The sequence below is a fragment of the Galleria mellonella genome, unplaced genomic scaffold (genome assembly GCF_026898425.1).
Source record: "Galleria mellonella isolate WM207_F2 unplaced genomic scaffold, CSIRO_AGI_GalMel_v1 utg33, whole genome shotgun sequence".
Taxonomy (NCBI): Eukaryota; Metazoa; Arthropoda; class Insecta; order Lepidoptera; family Pyralidae; genus Galleria; species Galleria mellonella.
Window position 1 is genome coordinate 14,726,033 of NW_026442079.1, and position 20,472 is coordinate 14,746,504.

The window sequence follows — 20,472 nt, forward strand, 5'->3', positions numbered from 1 at the left end:
CTACTGTAGGTTATTGAAAGTTAAGTATGAATTGTGACTTCTGTAATTACAGTGTGAGTCTATTTGCTAGACTACACATTCTTCGCCAACAAGTTTTTTCATAATTTTTTTATTTTGTTTTTAATTTATATTTAATAAATTAACTAGATATATGATTATTTATTTTACTTTTATGCATTTATATGGGAAATTATGAGGATTTTTATGTGTCAGCCACATGTGACTGACAAAGCGCGAAAGGAAAAAAATTACGCGTCGCGTAGCCCCATTGGAGTATTCCAGTGTCAGTCACCCGTGACTGACAAGGCGGTCAATGTGTTAATAAGCCCAGTCGGTCATCTGTTGAGATTTCATTTCACTATTGTCTAAATGCAGCTGACTGGTCACGAATAAATGTAAATACTGTAACCGTATCTGCAATTTCCTTAAGAGCTATTCTGCGACGTCTTTATGAAAGTATGTAACCGGAGTGGAATACGATTTTGCTCACCATTTGTTATTTCACATGCTACTTGTGAAATATTCCAAGCCTAGTCGTAACTATATACACGTTCAACCGCCAACACCTCCTAACTGACTTTTATAAAATAGGTGTACACTTTTTTTTATACATATGTCTCCTATTCTATTTTACGTCTTTTATAATTTTGACGCCCTTGATGATAAGCCACTAGGGTTTAATCTACCACCTCAAATGGTCACGGGTTCGATTCCTGCATAACATAAACATTCATGAGTTTAATTTTGTTTGTCTATTTGTATTATTCTGATTGTTTACTAAGTGTAATATGTATGTATGTATGTATTTATAAAAAAAAGTACACATTTTAGTATGTGTTATATTTTTGGATTTGTTTTGTTTAGAGCTAAGTGGTGCTTTGCCAATGGTTATTTATTTATTATTAATATAGTAAAATTGTAATAAAATATATCTGATTTACATAGGAGATATTCAATGAAAATATATATGAGGAGCGAGGGATAAGAACAACAGAAGCCATAAGAATTTTTTTTTGTCTCTCTGTATGTTTCCTCTGACATCACGCTAAAACAACTGCACCAAGTTGAATGTGGTTTTAACAGTTGTTTTCCTATAGATATAGTTTTAGAACCAGTATTTTTATTTTCTTTTCATGCGCTGTCTAGAAATGTTTTCCTACTTCCAAAGTCAACGCTAGTAGAGAAGTAATGTTTACTTCAATATATTGATAAATTACCTGAAAATCAGTTGCTTTTTAATTGCATTATTCATATTGTGACGGTTCGCCTATAGTACAATAGGTTTAATACCATAAGTACATAGAAAAGAAACAGGGGTTCCTATGGGTGACCGCTGCGAAAGCTGAGCTATTTAATATAAACAAACTTTAAAGTCAAGGTTCACAATAGTATACAGAGAAGACGTTACCATATATGAAATATTGACACAGAAGGGAAACTCCTTTGATGTGTTTCCAGAGTGTAGTGGACGTCACAAGAAAATTAAATAAATTAAACAAAAATATATTATATTTTATATTAACCAAATTATAGTTTACCTTTTTCTCATCAGGTGTAAAAAGGATGCATATAACACAGTTTAATAAGAATTATGAGAGCCTTTAAAGTTTTATAAATTCGATAATCAATTTAATAGAAAATACCAAAATACGTTAACATATAATTAAATTGAATTTAAAGAAAAGTTCAGTTCGAATAATAGGCTAAATCCGATTATTGAAATATCTACCCTTCGGTGACATAATCTATGACGTTACGAGGTGAGAAAAAAAAAAAAAAGAAAAAAGAGGAGAGACGGCGGATCGGCGGGCGCGCGAGAGTTGCTTTTTTTAGGAATTGCGCAATGAAAGAAAAAAAAAAGAAATGGCGCGGGAGTCGTGTTTTAAGGAACTGCGCAATAAAATAAAAAAATAACTAGGATATAGATCTAGGAGGGACTGGTTCGATGAAGGGGTTGGAGATCTTAGTGTATCACTATGGATTAAGTGTGTGAAATTAATCAATAGAAGACTGGAGAATCCGGTGAGCTTGTTCCATTTATTACTACGTAGTTAGATTTTTGACTGTGATCACAGGCAAAGTCTATACTTAATATTTTTCCCAACAACTATTAAAATACGTATTTAGTCGAGTCCATATACCTTTAGGTAATGCGTATATCGTTAAATGCAATCACATTTGAACAAAGTTTACATCAATATAATTTACGTACTTACGTTATTCTAATCATATACAAAATTCAATTATATGGCTGTTTGATAGAAATTCATCGATTTGACTCAATATTCTAATTGTCTAGTTTTGGCAAATACTTATTGAATCAACTATTGAACTATTACAATACTAACTAGTTTCATATCTAGTTATTATATTTATTTATTGAGGATAAATAGACTGAGGTGGCTGTGGCCTGGTCTCATTGCTGGGGAAACAACCATTGATGAGACAGAGGGGTTATTGAGTGGCGACTCTGTATATGCAAGTGTGGTGAGGGCTGCCTCCATTGGTTGGAGTGACTGTTTTATGTGTATTATGGGGACTCGGTGGGTGCAGGAGTTTGGGGCTGTTCCTAGTGGCAGTCTATGGGGAATTGCCTGTGTTCAGTCGTGGATTGGTGATGGTTGAGACGATGATGATGATGGAATAGTTGTATTTATTACACTATTACAGTGTTGATTTGGAACACCTGCTCATGCTTAACGTCTCATGGTAAAGTGTTTTCATACCATTGCTCGGTCGATTGTACTAATGATTCTTTTGTATACTTTTAATTACCCATGATTACATGTGGGAATTTGTTTTACACCAGATGTACAGAGAAACAGCTTAGCTGTTGCAGGTGATTTTATGTGAATGTATTACTTTTAATACATTATTGTGTTAGTAGATAAATTCATGTAACGGTGGGATGTTTATGGTAAACAAGCCTGTATTGTTTAAATAGATATTTTGTCTTGATTTATTATAAACTTTAATATTGATTTTGTTGTAGTAAGCAAGCTGATAATAACAATTCTGTGTATACACACAGAAATATTATTAGAAACCAGTAATACTACTGGTTTCTAATAATATTTAATTATGCTGATATTATGGGTGTGGATTTATTTCCTAATGGTAATAAATGTACTAAAGGATTCTCTGACTATAGTTACTCTTAACTAGGTATGAGATACAGTATAAAATTAGTACTAAATGACAAGTGTGAGCTATGTATTTTACTCATATTTAGGAAGAAAGTTGTTATGGCGATAAGGTTTGTATGTGTGTTGTTTGTTCATGCTATATTGACTAGACAAGTTCAGACAGGGTTAAAATTAGTGAATCTTTATTGGATTTATATTTAATATACATATTTTGAATATTTATGGGAATAGAATGGAGATATACAAGTAGTAAAATATAATATTAGTATTTTATAAATTTCATTATCGAGTTAGTTGTATATGTTGGGCTGCATCCAAGGAGATATGAACCTATTAATATCAAGTTAGGACAATTACTTTAAATATTAATAAAGCAAACACTAACACTGATTATTCACTTCTTTAATAAATTTACATTAGAGTTTAGAAATCAAATAGATAGCATATTGGGAAAATCTTCACCACACATGTATTTGAGGAATGTTCTTGATAATTAGTACTGTATGTATATATTATTGCAAGTACAATTGCAATAAGAATGTTAAACTTCTAATCTTCTGTTCATTCTTGAATTTGAAAGTAAGCTTGGCTACTGATATGAATATAAACTGCAGCATTACTGGATACTATTAATTATTTCTGGTGTAAACCATGATTATTTATGTCACTGATAATTTAGTTGTATATTACGGTTGATATATGATGATTTTATATTTAATTATATTAAACAAATACAAATAAACAAACTTGCTAGTATTTGTTACGTTGACAGTTGTGATAGATAATCAAAATTCAATTCAATACATCAATACGTCATTAATGTGACAGATGTCAAACAAAAGGAGATTATACACGTTATGATTCTATATCTAAGTCTATAGAAAATTTATATAATTTTCTGTTATTTTATAATAACTGTAGGGAAAATATTGGAATTATTTATATGAGAAATTTCACTTAAATGATATGATAATTATTTAAAGACCTAATTTCTTAGGGATTTAATCATGATGATTTAAACACTAAAACACTTGTTTATCTGAGAAATCCTCTTAGTAAATAGGTTTACTAAGACACTAAAAGGAAGTAGATATAGTATAACTATAGTACAGCTACAATAATTGTATGGGACTTACTGTCCTTTCTATACAAATATATATTTAATCTATATCTTTCACATTATAATTATGCAATATATTGCCTCTACTACTACAACATACACAAATAGGACTTATTGTCCTTCCTATATACCTATATATAATAATTGACCTGGCACTTTAATGTGTAATTTATCAGTACTTATGACAACAACCAATTAGGACTTATAGTCCTCTCTATAAAGCTACATAATTATTTAATCTGATTATTTCACAATGTGATTAATCAAACCTCTACAAATATTACAAAAGATTTCTATTACTCTCAACACAATAATAGCTTGTTGGACTTAGTGTCCTCAAACTTATAGAAAACCCAACTGGTTATTTCACGAGACGTTGTTAACTTGTGATTAATCAGTGTCTTTTAAAGGACTTATAGTTCCTTTAGATATATCTCTCTGAATAAATAATTGGTTAATTCACAATGTGATTAATCACCAATAATATTATATATAATTGACTGGACTTATAGTTCATTCAATAGCACTCATTACTTTTAGTAGCTCTCGACCTATGGGTTGGACTACTCGTTTTTAGGCTCCGGCCTAATCAACTGATTTAACTTGAACCTTGAGTATTCTTGGTATTAAGTAAATAATATTAAATTGACAATGCTATGTTATGATATAGCAATTATCAACATTATATGGCTTGGCCAATTCCAGGGTGTGGAAGGTATCCCCTATCACACAAATCTTCATCTCTATCGGACTGTCTTCACAGGTGATCTCTAATGTCACATTATAGAGCCGAAGGGTTATGTCCCAACAAAGTAAGTTCTGGTGTCTGGGTGATCTCGCTTCTTGGTCTGATCTCTTGTGGAGCCGAAGGGAAACCCCCATTGAGTAAGCTCGTAACAGGGTGACGCTGGGAAACAGTTTCGTACTGTTAGTGGGTGATCTCTATGTCGCCATATAGGACTGAAAGGGTCATCGCCCATGAGTAAGCTCTCGTGTCGGAGTGATCCTGAGATTTCAGTTCCGATCCGTTTGCCTCTGGCAAACACTAATTTATATTGGAAGCATCGTGGGGCTGGTGGAGCCACTGTAATGTTGAAGTAAATGTACTTATGTTTGGTTTGGAACTGAGAATACTCATTCCCTTATTACCATCAGAGTGCATTAATAAATAGTAATACCCTTCCCTACCTTTTAGGAGGAAGAGTTATAGATAGTTGGAAAGTCTTCCACTGGTCCGGGCGTGTGAGGGGCCCGACCGCTCCCCCATTTTTTTTTATTATTACAGTTATACTGTAATTTACTATTAAAATAACATAACTTCCTAGTTACATGAATTATGAGTATAATTCATTAATTATTCTTAATCCTTAAAGCTTTATCAATTATCTTCATTATTTAACTCCTATCATATACCAATTAAAGAACCTTTTGGTTATTACACACACAACGGGTCCTACATTTCTAGACGATCACACATTTATTTATTTGGCCAAATGATCAAGTGTTCTATTATAAGATCTGTTCAATATTATGTATTTATTGTAAGGGTTTATATGATTCATAGGTTGTTTGGGGTGTATAAGACAATATAGGTATGGGGTTATATTGAGAGTGTTAGGCCTTTCTTTAGGGTAGATTTTCATTATATTTTCATAGATTTCATTAGGTAAAGCCTTCGTAAGCCTTCTTAGGCTTTGTAGGTTTTCCATGTGTAGGTTTAGTTAAGAGGGTAGTTATATTATAAAGGGGTACACAGGGTTGCAAAGGGGGGACCATCACAATTGGTGCCGTGACCAGGATATAATTGGTTCATGACTATTTACACATATCAGATCAATAAGAACACTTGGTCACAATTGGAGCTTGTGACTTCAGGGATTGGTTATTAAAATATGAAGGAGTATAAAGTTAAACAGTAATATCTGCTAATAGTATAACTCAAAACCAACTTTGATGATTATGACTAAATAATTATACCGTCATAGATCTAGGATTTGAACCTAATTTCATGATTTCTATGTCTATAGGTAAATAGCCTATTTTACTGTTATCTCATGTTCTTAGGATTTAAATTATCAAATTCATTCAGTGGTTACCTATTGGAGTCAATTATACAATAAATTTACATGATTTGGTTTATATTTTATTTTACTCTATATCAATTGAGTAAATAATATTAAGTATTACACTAATAGGTACATAACAATAGTAGTGAGGATAGCTTACTAGGTTATATTCAGTTCACATTGATCTAATTTTATGCTATAGGACACATTTATTATTCTTTTGCTTCATTAATTCTCAATACTTACTGAACTATTAATTTAACATTATATAAATTTTATAAACAATAATTATGCTATAATGACTTATACATAAAATTTATTAAATTCTTTTTATTGTGAAAGAAATGATTTAAGATGAATTAATGACATTATTTATTTCTGAGGAAATATCCAATTGACTTTTATTTCATAAACTTTTATGATGTAGTGACAGTGATTATATATATATAAAAATAAAAATATTAAATAATTATGATTTGATTTTGATCATCCTAAGATGTTTAAATAGCTTATATAATGTTTTATAGGGGGTTTCAAATTGAAAGTTAGACGTTTCATAAAATATCATTAAGGTTAGTTAGGGCCTTTAGTTACTTTATTTGATTACCTAAATTTGAAAATTTAATTAGGTGTTTTCATGTTGTTAAATTTAATTCCAACAATTTATTAGGATGCTATTATAATATTTTATTTATGGTTCTATACATAATTTCTTTATTCCACTTTACAATTATATTTCAGATTTTATTTGATTATTCGCTTATTTTGACTTAGACACTTATTATAAAAAAAAAAAAAAAAAAACTTTATACTTATATCAGAGAGAGATTTTGTAGGTTCTTTATACATATACACTCTTTACATACCTAAGCATTTTATATACTTAGATGTTGCGCACACTTAGTTTATTTTGCTCTTTGTAATTGCACATAACACAAGACATTTGTATCTTTTTAAATGATAATTTATTGTACAAAATAAATTAATTGATGTATCTAATATATTTGGTTGTATTTGTGTTGGGTTTGCTGTTGTGATCTTTTGGAGGAGGCGATGGGGCGTGTCTATCTACCTATCTAATGGGGTTACATAATATTTTATTATAAAACTTATTGATCATGTTATTTCTGAGAGTATTAAGAAATAGTCATTGGTAATTTAAGTATATTAAAGGAATTTCTTATAATAAGAGTTTTAAACTATGGGGGCCGTTTGTATTATTTTATGCAACATATTTATAGGAGTCTTAAAATTGGGGGGCCGTGCAAAATTTGTCAGACAGGGGGGCCGGTGGTGATAAATTATTATTTATATAAGCTTTACTTCTATGATTAAAATTAATAAATAAAAATTAAATTTATTAGAATTTTGTTAGGGACTATTATTTTTTTATTCAATGAACACTAGGTTATTTCTTAGATGAAATATGTATTTGTTGTTACTTAGACGCTTCATAAAGTTTTATTCGTATTGTTTAAATTTATTTTAACAAATTTATTTGAACATCTTCATTTTAATATTTAATTAACTTGGGATTTTATCTAATTATTTATTTACACTTATATATACAATTATTTTAGGATTCCTTTTTGCATTTATTACATTTTAATGCTTAAATTATTTCACTTCATTTCGCTTTAGGTTTTTTACTTAGGCTCTTTCGCTTGTTGATATGTTATACTCATACATTTAAGCTTTTAATTATGAACTTCCATTTAGATGTTTTAACTCGTATCTTTTAAACAGATACTTTATCTAAATTTACTGATACAAATAACGTATCTATTAGGTTCTTTACTTGAAGCTCTTCACATATTTAGGTTTTATACATTTAGACTCCTCACATACTTAGGCTTTTCATACATTTAGGTTTTATAGACTCCTTTACACACATTTAACGAGTGTATAAAAATATATAATTATAAAATTTAATGGATTCACTCTATCATTACAGCGTATGCAAATTAATTATAAATAATTATTTACAAATCTATTCATAAATAAATATTATGCTTAATTATTAATATATTGAGTAGAAATTTTAAGGCTATTCATACACATAACATTCAACAACACATAACTTCGGGTTTAAAGATCTTTTTAATACTTTTATTGTTTTGAGCCTTAAGAATTTTGAATAATATTATCTTTAGTTATCTGTATCTCTGATTCATATTATGATAGTATGTTTAATATTAGATTAATCAATGAAAATATAAATGATGATCTTAAGCTCTGTAAAGTTAAATTATATACAGATATGTGAGGTACATTTTTAGGGTCGAAAAAAAAAAAAATTTTTTTTTTGTAACGATAAACTTATCTTGTTGTAATTATCACTACGGTAAACTTCTTGATAATTAGGGGGCCGGATGTGACGGTTCGCATATAGGGAAATAGATTTAATATGGTAATGTCAAAAAGGGAGGGGAAGCTAAACAGAATATTTGTAATTATCAATCCGGTAAACTCCTTGATAATTAGGGGGCCGGATGTGACGGTTCGCCTATAGTACAATAGGTTTAATACCATAAGTACATAGAAAAGAAACAGGGGTTCCTATGGGTGACCGCTGCGAAAGCTGAGCTATTTAATATAAACAAACTTTAAAGTCAAGGTTCACAATAGTATACAGAGAAGACGTTACCATATATGAAATATTGACACAGAAGGGAAACTCCTTTGATGTGTTTCCAAAGTGTAGTGGACGTCACAAGAAAATTAAATAAATTAAACAAAAATATATTATATTTTATATTAACCAAATTATAGTTTACCTTTTTCTCATCAGGTGTAAAAAGGATGCATATAACACAGTTTAATAAGGTTTATGAGAGCCTTTAAAGTTTTATAAATTCGATAATCAATTTAATAGAAAATACCAAAATACGTTAACATATAATTAAATTGAATTTAAAGAAAAGTTCAGTTCGAATAATAGGCTAAATCCGATTATTGAAATATCTACCCTTCGGTGACATAATCTATGACGTTACTAGGTGAGAAAAAAAAAAAAAAAAGAAAAAAGAGGAGAGACGGCGGATCGGCGGGCGCGCGAGAGTTGCTTTTTTTAGGAATTGCGCAATAAAAAAAAAAAAAAAAAAAAAAAGAAATGGCGCGGGAGTCGTGTTTTAAGGAACTGCGCAATAAAATAACACAATAACTAGGATATAGATCTAGGAGGGACTGGTTCGATGAAGGGGTTGGAGATCTTAGTGTATCACTATGGATTAAGTGTGTGAAATTAATCAATAGAAGACTGGAGAATCCGGTGAGCTTGTTCCATTTATTACTACGTAGTTAGATTTTTGACTGTGATCACAGGCAAAGTCTATACTTAATATTTTTCCCAACAACTATTAAAATACGTATTTAGTCGAGTCCATATACCTTTAGGTAATGCGTATATCGTTAAATGCAATCACATTTGAACAAAGTTTACATCAATATAATTTACGTACTTACGTTATTCTAATCATATACAAAATTCAATTATATGGCTGTTTGATAGAAATTCATCGATTTGACTCAATATTCTAATTGTCTAGTTTTGGCAAATACTTATTGAATCAACTATTGAACTATTACAATACTAACTAGTTTCATATCTAGTTATTATATTTATTTATTGAGGATAAATAGACTGAGGTGGCTGTGGTCTGGTCTCATTGCTGGGGAAACAACCATTGATGAGACAGAGGGGTTATTGAGTGGCGACTCTGTATATGCAAGTGTGGTGAGGGCTGCCTCCATTGGTTGGAGTGACTGTTTTATGTGTATTATGGGGACTCGGTGGGTGCAGGAGTTTGGGGCTGTTCCTAGTGGCAGTCTATGGGGAATTGCCTGTGTTCAGTCGTGGATTGGTGATGGTTGAGACGATGATGATGATGGAATAGTTGTATTTATTACACTATTACAGTGTTGATTTGGAACACCTGCTCATGCTTAACGTCTCATGGTAAAGTGTTTTCATACCATTGCTCGGTCGATTGTACTAATGATTCTTTTGTATACTTTTAATTACCCATGATTACATGTGGGAATTTGTTTTACACCAGATGTACAGAGAAACAGCTTAGCTGTTGCAGGTGATTTTATGTGAATGTATTACTTTTAATACATTATTGTGTTAGTAGATAAATTCATGTAACGGTGGGATGTTTATGGTAAACAAGCCTGTATTGTTTAAATAGATATTTTGTCTTGATTTATTATAAACTTTAATATTGATTTTGTTGTAGTAAGCAAGCTGATAATAACAATTCTGTGTGTATTACTGGTTTCTAATAATATTTAATTATGCTGATATTATAGGTGTGGATTTAATTCCTAATGGTAATAAAATTATCAAAGGATTCTCTGACTATAATTACTCTTAACTAGGTATGAGATACAGTATAAAATTAGTACTAAATGACAAGTGTGAGCTATGTATTTTACTCATATTTAGGAAGAAAGTTGTTATGGCGATAAGGTTTGTATGTGTGTTGTTTGTTCATGCTATATTGACTAGACAAGTTCAGACAGGGTTAAAATTAGTGAATCTTTATTGGATTTATATTTAATATACATATTTTGAATATTTATGGGAATAGAATGGAGATATACAAGTAGTAAAATATAATATTAGTATTTTATAAATTTCATTATCGAGTTAGTTGTATATGTTGGGCTGCATCCAAGGAGATATGAACCTATTAATATCAAGTTAGGACAATTACTTTAAATATTAATAAAGCAAACACTAACACTGATTATTCACTTCTTTAATAAATTTACATTAGAGTTTAGAAATCAAATAGATAGCATATTGGGAAAATCTTCACCACACATGTATTTGAGGAATGTTCTTGATAATTAGTACTGTATGTATATATTATTGCAAGTACAATTGCAATAAGAATGTTAAACTTCTAATCTTCTGTTCATTCTTGAATTTGAAAGTAAGCTTGGCTACTGATATGAATATAAAACTGCAGCATTACTGGATACTATTAATTATTTCTGGTGTAAACCATGATTATTTATGTCACTGATAATTTAGTTGTATATTACGGTTGATATATGATGATTTTATATTTAATTATATTAAACAAATACAAATAAACAAACTTGCTAGTATTTGTTACGTTGACAGTTGTGATAGATAATCAAAATTCAATTCAATACATCAATACGTCATTAATGTGACAGATGTCAAACAAAAGGAGATTATACACGTTATGATTCTATATCTAAGTCTATAGAAAATTTATATAATTTTCTGTTATTTTATAATAACTGTAGGGGAAATATTGGAATTATTTATATGAGAAATTTCACTTAAATGATATGATAATTATTTAAAGACCTAATTTCTTAGGGATTTAATCATGATGATTTAAACACTAAAACACTTGTTTATCTGAGAAATCCTCTTAGTAAATAGGTTTACTAAGACACTAAAAGGAAGTAGATATAGTATAACTATAGTACAGCTACAATAATTGTATGGGACTTACTGTCCTTTCTATACAAATATATATTTAATCTATATCTTTCACATTATAATTATGCAATATATTGCCTCTACTACTACAACATACACAAATAGGACTTATTGTCCTTCCTATATACCTATATATAATAATTGACCTGGCACTTTAATGTGTAATTTATCAGTACTTATGACAACAACCAATTAGGACTTATAGTCCTCTCTATAAAGCTACATAATTATTTAATCTGATTATTTCACAATGTGATTAATCAAACCTCTACAAATATTACAAAAGATTTCTATTACTCTCAACACAATAATAGCTTGTTGGACTTAGTGTCCTCAAACTTATAGAAAACCCAACTGGTTATTTCACGAGACGTTGTTAACTTGTGATTAATCAGTGTCTTTTAAAGGACTTATAGTTCCTTTAGATATATCTCTCTGAATAAATAATTGGTTAATTCACAATGTGATTAATCACCAATAATATTATATATAATTGACTGGACTTATAGTTCATTCAATAGCACTCATTACTTTTAGTAGCTCTCGACCTATGGGTTGGACTACTCGTTTTTAGGCTCCGGCCTAATCAACTGATTTAACTTGAACCTTGAGTATTCTTGGTATTAAGTAAATAATATTAAATTGACAATGCTATGTTATGATATAGCAATTATCAACATTATATGGCTTGGCCAATTCCAGGGTGTGGAAGGTATCCCCTATCACACAAATCTTCATCTCTATCGGACTGTCTTCACAGGTGATCTCTAATGTCACATTATAGAGCCGAAGGGTTATGTCCCAACAAAGTAAGTTCTGGTGTCTGGGTGATCTCGCTTCTTGGTCTGATCTCTTGTGGAGCCGAAGGGAAACCCCCATTGAGTAAGCTCGTAACAGGGTGACGCTGGGAAACAGTTTCGTACTGTTAGTGGGTGATCTCTATGTCGCCATATAGGACTGAAAGGGTCATCGCCCATGAGTAAGCTCTCGTGTCGGAGTGATCCTGGGATTTCAGTTCCGATCCGTTTGCCTCTGGCAAACACTAATTTATATTGGAAGCATCGTGGGGCTGGTGGAGCCACTGTAATGTTGAAGTAAATGTACTTATGTTTGGTTTGGAACTGAGAATACTCATTCCCTTATTACCATCAGAGTGCATTAATAAATAGTAATACCCTTCCCTACCTTTTAGGAGGAAGAGTTATAGATAGTTGGAAAGTCTTCCACTGGTCCGGGCGTGTGAGGGGCCCGACCGCTCCCCCATTTTTTTTTATTATTACAGTTATACTGTAATTTACTATTAAAATAACATAACTTCCTAGTTACATGAATTATGAGTATAATTCATTAATTATTCTTAATCCTTAAAGCTTTATCAATTATCTTCATTATTTAACTCCTATCATATACCAATTAAAGAACCTTTTGGTTATTACACACACAACGGGTCCTACATTTCTAGACGATCACACATTTATTTATTTGGCCAAATGATCAAGTGTTCTATTATAAGATCTGTTCAATATTATGTGTTTATTGTAAGGGTTTATATGATTCATAGGTTGTTTGGGGTGTATAAGACAATATAGGTATGGGGTTATATTGAGAGTGTTAGGCCTTTCTTTAGGGTAGATTTTCATTATATTTTCATAGATTTCATTAGGTAAAGCCTTCGTAAGCTTTTCTTAGGCTTTGTAGGTTTTCCATGTGTAGGTTTAGTTAAGAGGGTAGTTATATTATAAAGGGGTACACAGGGTTGCAAAGGGGGGACCATCACAATTGGTGCCGTGACCAGGATATAATTGGTTCATGACTATTTACACATATCAGATCAATAAGAACACTTGGTCACAATTGGAGCTTGTGACTTCAGGGATTGGTTATTAAAATATGAAGGAGTATAAAGTTAAACAGTAATATCTGCTAATAGTATAACTCAAAACCAACTTTGATGATTATGACTAAATAATTATACCGTCATAGATCTAGGATTTGAACCTAATTTCATGATTTCTATGTCTATAGGTAAATAGCCTATTTTACTGTTATCTCATGTTCTTAGGATTTAAATTATCAAATTCATTCAGTGGTTACCTATTGGAGTCAATTATACAATAAATTTACATGATTTGGTTTATATTTTATTTTACTCTATATCAATTGAGTAAATAATATTAAGTATTACACTAATAGGTACATAACAATAGTAGTGAGGATAGCTTACTAGGTTATATTCAGTTCACATTGATCTAATTTTATGCTATAGGACACATTTATTATTCTTTTGCTTCATTAATTCTCAATACTTACTGAACTATTAATTTAACATTATATAAATTTTATAAACAATAATTATGCTATAATGACTTATACATAAAATTTATTAAATTCTTTTTATTGTGAAAGAAATGATTTAAGATGAATTAATGACATTATTTATTTCTGAGGAAATATCCAATTGACTTTTATTTCATAAACTTTTATGATGTAGTGACAGTGATTATATATATATAAAAATAAAAATATTAAATAATTATGATTTGATTTTGATCATCCTAAGATGTTTAAATAGCTTATATAATGTTTTATAGGGGTTTCAAATTGAAAGTTAGACGTTTCATAAAATATCATTAAGGTTAGTTAGGGCCTTTAGTTACTTTATTTGATTACCTAAATTTGAAAATTTAATTAGGTGTTTTCATGTTGTTAAATTTAATTCCAACAATTTATTAGGATGCTATTATAATATTTTATTTATGGTTCTATACATAATTTCTTTATTCCACTTTACAATTATATTTCAGATTTTATTTGATTATTCGCTTATTTTGACTTAGACACTTATTATAAAAAAAAAAAAAAAAACTTTATACTTATATCAGAGAGAGATTTTGTAGGTTCTTTATACATATACACTCTTTACATACCTAAGCATTTTATATACTTAGATGTTGCGCACACTTAGTTTATTTTGCTCTTTGTAATTGCACATAACACAAGACATTTGTATCTTTTTAAATGATAATTTATTGTACAAAATAAATTAATTGATGTATCTAATATATTTGGTTGTATTTGTGTTGGGTTTGCTGTTGTGATCTTTTGGAGGAGGCGATGGGGCGTGTCTATCTACCTATCTAATGGGGTTACATAATATTTTATTATAAAACTTATTGATCATGTTATTTCTGAGAGTATTAAGAAATAGTCATTGGTAATTTAAGTATATTAAAGGAATTTCTTATAATAAGAGTTTTAAACTATGGGGGCCGTTTGTATTATTTTATGCAACATATTTATAGGAGTCTTAAAATTGGGGGGCCGTGCAAAATTTGTCAGACAGGGGGGCCGGTGGTGATAAATTATTATTTATATAAGCTTTACTTCTATGATTAAAATTAATAAATAAAAATTAAATTTATTAGAATTTTGTTAGGGACTATTATTTTTTTATTCAATGAACACTAGGTTATTTCTTAGATGAAATATGTATTTGTTGTTACTTAGACGCTTCATAAAGTTTTATTCGTATTGTTTAAATTTATTTTAACAAATTTATTTGAACATCTTCATTTTAATATTTAATTAACTTGGGATTTTATCTAATTATTTATTTACACTTATATATACAATTATTTTAGGATTCCTTTTTGCATTTATTACATTTTAATGCTTAAATTATTTCACTTCATTTCGCTTTAGGTTTTTTACTTAGGCTCTTTCGCTTGTTGATATGTTATACTCATACATTTAAGCTTTTAATTATGAACTTCCATTTAGATGTTTTAACTCGTATCTTTTAAACAGATACTTTATCTAAATTTACTGATACAAATAACGTATCTATTAGGTTCTTTACTTGAAGCTCTTCACATATTTAGGTTTTATACATTTAGACTCCTCACATACTTAGGCTTTTCATACATTTAGGTTTTATAGACTCCTTTACACACATTTAACGAGTATAAAAATATTAATTATAAAATTTAATGGATTCACTCTATCATTACAGCGTATGCAAATTAATTATAAATAATTATTTACAAATCTATTCATAAATAAATATTATGCTTAATTATTAATATATTGAGTAGAAATTTTAAGGCTATTCATACACATAACATTCAACAACACATAACTTCGGGTTTAAAGATCTTTTTAATACTTTTATTGTTTTGAGCCTTAAGAATTTTGAATAATATTATCTTTAGTTATCTGTATCTCTGATTCATATTATGATAGTATGTTTAATATTAGATTAATCAATGAAAATATAAATGATGATCTTAAGCTCTGTAAAGTTAAATTATATACAGATATGTGAGGTACATTTTTAGGGTCGAAAAAAAAAAAATTTTTTTTTTGTAACGATAAACTTATCTTGTTGTAATTATCACTACGGTAAACTTCTTGATAATTAGGGGGCCGGATGTGACGGTTCGCATATAGGGAAATAGATTTAATATGGTAATGTCAAAAAGGGAGGGGAAGCTAAACAGAATATTTGTAATTATCAATCCGGTAAACTCCTTGATAATTAGGGGGCCGGATGTGACGGTTCGCCTATAGTACAATAGGTTTAATACCATAAGTACATAGAAAAGAAACAGGGGTTCCTATGGGTGACCGCTGCGAAAGCTGAGCTATTTAATATAAACAAACTTTAAAGTCAAGGTTCACAATAGTATACAGAGAAGACGTTACCATATATGAAATATTGACACAGAAGGGAAACTCCTTTGATGTGTTTCCAGAGTGTAGTGGACGTCACAAGAAAATTAAATAAATTAAACAAAAATATATTATATTTTATATTAACCAAATTATAGTTTACCTTTTTCTCATCAGGTGTAAAAAGGATGCATATAACACAGTTTAATAAGAATTATGAGAGCCTTTAAAGTTTTATAAATTCGATAATCAATTTAATAGAAAATACCAAAATACGTTAACATATAATTAAATTGAATTTAAAGAAAAGTTCAGTTCGAATAATAGGCTAAATCCGATTATTGAAATATCTACCCTTCGGTGACATAATCTATGACGTTACGAGGTGAGAAAAAAAAAAAAAAGAAAAAAGAGGAGAGACGGCGGATCGGCGGGCGCGCGAGAGTTGCTTTTTTTAGGAATTGCGCAATGAAAGAAAAAAAAAAGAAATGGCGCGGGAGTCGTGTTTTAAGGAACTGCGCAATAAAATAAAAAAATAACTAGGATATAGATCTAGGAGGGACTGGTTCGATGAAGGGGTTGGAGATCTTAGTGTATCACTATGGATTAAGTGTGTGAAATTAATCAATAGAAGACTGGAGAATCCGGTGAGCTTGTTCCATTTATTACTACGTAGTTAGATTTTTGACTGTGATCACAGGCAAAGTCTATACTTAATATTTTTCCCAACAACTATTAAAATACGTATTTAGTCGAGTCCATATACCTTTAGGTAATGCGTATATCGTTAAATGCAATCACATTTGAACAAAGTTTACATCAATATAATTTACGTACTTACGTTATTCTAATCATATACAAAATTCAATTATATGGCTGTTTGATAGAAATTCATCGATTTGACTCAATATTCTAATTGTCTAGTTTTGGCAAATACTTATTGAATCAACTATTGAACTATTACAATACTAACTAGTTTCATATCTAGTTATTATATTTATTTATTGAGGATAAATAGACTGAGGTGGCTGTGGCCTGGTCTCATTGCTGGGGAAACAACCATTGATGAGACAGAGGGGTTATTGAGTGGCGACTCTGTATATGCAAGTGTGGTGAGGGCTGCCTCCATTGGTTGGAGTGACTGTTTTATGTGTATTATGGGGACTCGGTGGGTGCAGGAGTTTGGGGCTGTTCCTAGTGGCAGTCTATGGGGAATTGCCTGTGTTCAGTCGTGGATTGGTGATGGTTGAGACGATGATGATGATGGAATAGTTGTATTTATTACACTATTACAGTGTTGATTTGGAACACCTGCTCATGCTTAACGTCTCATGGTAAAGTGTTTTCATACCATTGCTCGGTCGATTGTACTAATGATTCTTTTGTATACTTTTAATTACCCATGATTACATGTGGGAATTTGTTTTACACCAGATGTACAGAGAAACAGCTTAGCTGTTGCAGGTGATTTTATGTGAATGTATTACTTTTAATACATTATTGTGTTAGTAGATAAATTCATGTAACGGTGGGATGTTTATGGTAAACAAGCCTGTATTGTTTAAATAGATATTTTGTCTTGATTTATTATAAACTTTAATATTGATTTTGTTGTAGTAAGCAAGCTGATAATAACAATTCTGTGTATACACACAGAAATATTATTAGTGTAATACTACTGGTTTCTAATAATATTTAATTATGCTGATATTATGGGTGTGGATTTATTTCCTAATGGTAATAAATGTACTAAAGGATTCTCTGACTATAGTTACTCTTAACTAGGTATGAGATACAGTATAAAATTAGTACTAAATGACAAGTGTGAGCTATGTATTTTACTCATATTTAGGAAGAAAGTTGTTATGGCGATAAGGTTTGTATGTGTGTTGTTTGTTCATGCTATATTGACTAGACAAGTTCAGACAGGGTTAAAATTAGTGAATCTTTATTGGATTTATATTTAATATACATATTTTGAATATTTATGGGAATAGAATGGAGATATACAAGTAGTAAAATATAATATTAGTATTTTATAAATTTCATTATCGAGTTAGTTGTATATGTTGGGCTGCATCCAAGGAGATATGAACCTATTAATATCAAGTTAGGACAATTACTTTAAATATTAATAAAGCAAACACTAACACTGATTATTCACTTCTTTAATAAATTTACATTAGAGTTTAGAAATCAAATAGATAGCATATTGGGAAAATCTTCACCACACATGTATTTGAGGAATGTTCTTGATAATTAGTACTGTATGTATATATTATTGCAAGTACAATTGCAATAAGAATGTTAAACTTCTAATCTTCTGTTCATTCTTGAATTTGAAAGTAAGCTTGGCTACTGATATGAATATAAACTGCAGCATTACTGGATACTATTAATTATTTCTGGTGTAAACCATGATTATTTATGTCACTGATAATTTAGTTGTATATTACGGTTGATATATGATGATTTTATATTTAATTATATTAAACAAATACAAATAAACAAACTTGCTAGTATTTGTTACGTTGACAGTTGTGATAGATAATCAAAATTCAATTCAATACATCAATACGTCATTAATGTGACAGATGTCAAACAAAAGGAGATTATACACGTTATGATTCTATATCTAAGTCTATAGAAAATTTATATAATTTTCTGTTATTTTATAATAACTGTAGGGAAAATATTGGAATTATTTATATGAGAAATTTCACTTAAATGATATGATAATTATTTAAAGACCTAATTTCTTAGGGATTTAATCATGATGATTTAAACACTAAAACACTTGTTTATCTGAGAAATCCTCTTAGTAAATAGGTTTACTAAGACACTAAAAGGAAGTAGATATAGTATAACTATAGTACAGCTACAATAATTGTATGGGACTTACTGTCCTTTCTATACAAATATATATTTAATCTATATCTTTCACATTATAATTATGCAATATATTGCCTCTACTACTACAACATACACAAATAGGACTTATTGTCCTTCCTATATACCTATATATAATAATTGACCTGGCACTTTAATGTGTAATTTATCAGTACTTATGACAACAACCAATTAGGACTTATAGTCCTCTCTATAAAGCTACATAATTATTTAATCTGATTATTTCACAATGTGATTAATCAAACCTCTACAAATATTACAAAAGATTTCTATTACTCTCAACACAATAATAGCTTGTTGGACTTAGTGTCCTCAAACTTATAGAAAACCCAACTGGTTATTTCACGAGACGTTGTTAACTTGTGATTAATCAGTGTCTTTTAAAGGACTTATAGTTCCTTTAGATATATCTCTCTGAATAAATAATTGGTTAATTCACAATGTGATTAATCACCAATAATATTATATATAATTGACTGGACTTATAGTTCATTCAATAGCACTCATTACTTTTAGTAGCTCTCGACCTATGGGTTGGACTACTCGTTTTTAGGCTCCGGCCTAATCAACTGATTTAACTTGAACCTTGAGTATTCTTGGTATTAAGTAAATAATATTAAATTGACAATGCTATGTTATGATATAGCAATTATCAACATTATATGGCTTGGCCAATTCCAGGGTGTGGAAGGTATCCCCTATCACACAAATCTTCATCTCTATCGGACTGTCTTCACAGGTGATCTCTAATGTCACATTATAGAGCCGAAGGGTTATGTCCCAACAAAGTAAGTTCTGGTGTCTGGGTGATCTCGCTTCTTGGTCTGATCTCTTGTGGAGCCGAAGGGAAACCCCCATTGAGTAAGCTCGTAACAGGGTGACGCTGGGAAACAGTTTCGTACTGTTAGTGGGTGATCTCTATGTCGCCATATAGGACTGAAAGGGTCATCGCCCATGAGTAAGCTCTCGTGTCGGAGTGATCCTGAGATTTCAGTTCCGATCCGTTTGCCTCTGGCAAACACTAATTTATATTGGAAGCATCGTGGGGCTGGTGGAGCCACTGTAATGTTG

The 20,472-nt window shown here is 30.2% G+C and overlaps 1 protein-coding gene across 9 annotated transcripts in view; it reads left to right on the forward strand.

Annotated features, from left to right (window-relative positions):
• Positions 1 to 20,472, forward strand: part of LOC113515662 (protein furry) — a 239,400-nt gene that overhangs the window by 62,532 nt on the left and 156,396 nt on the right. The window lies entirely within an intron of this gene.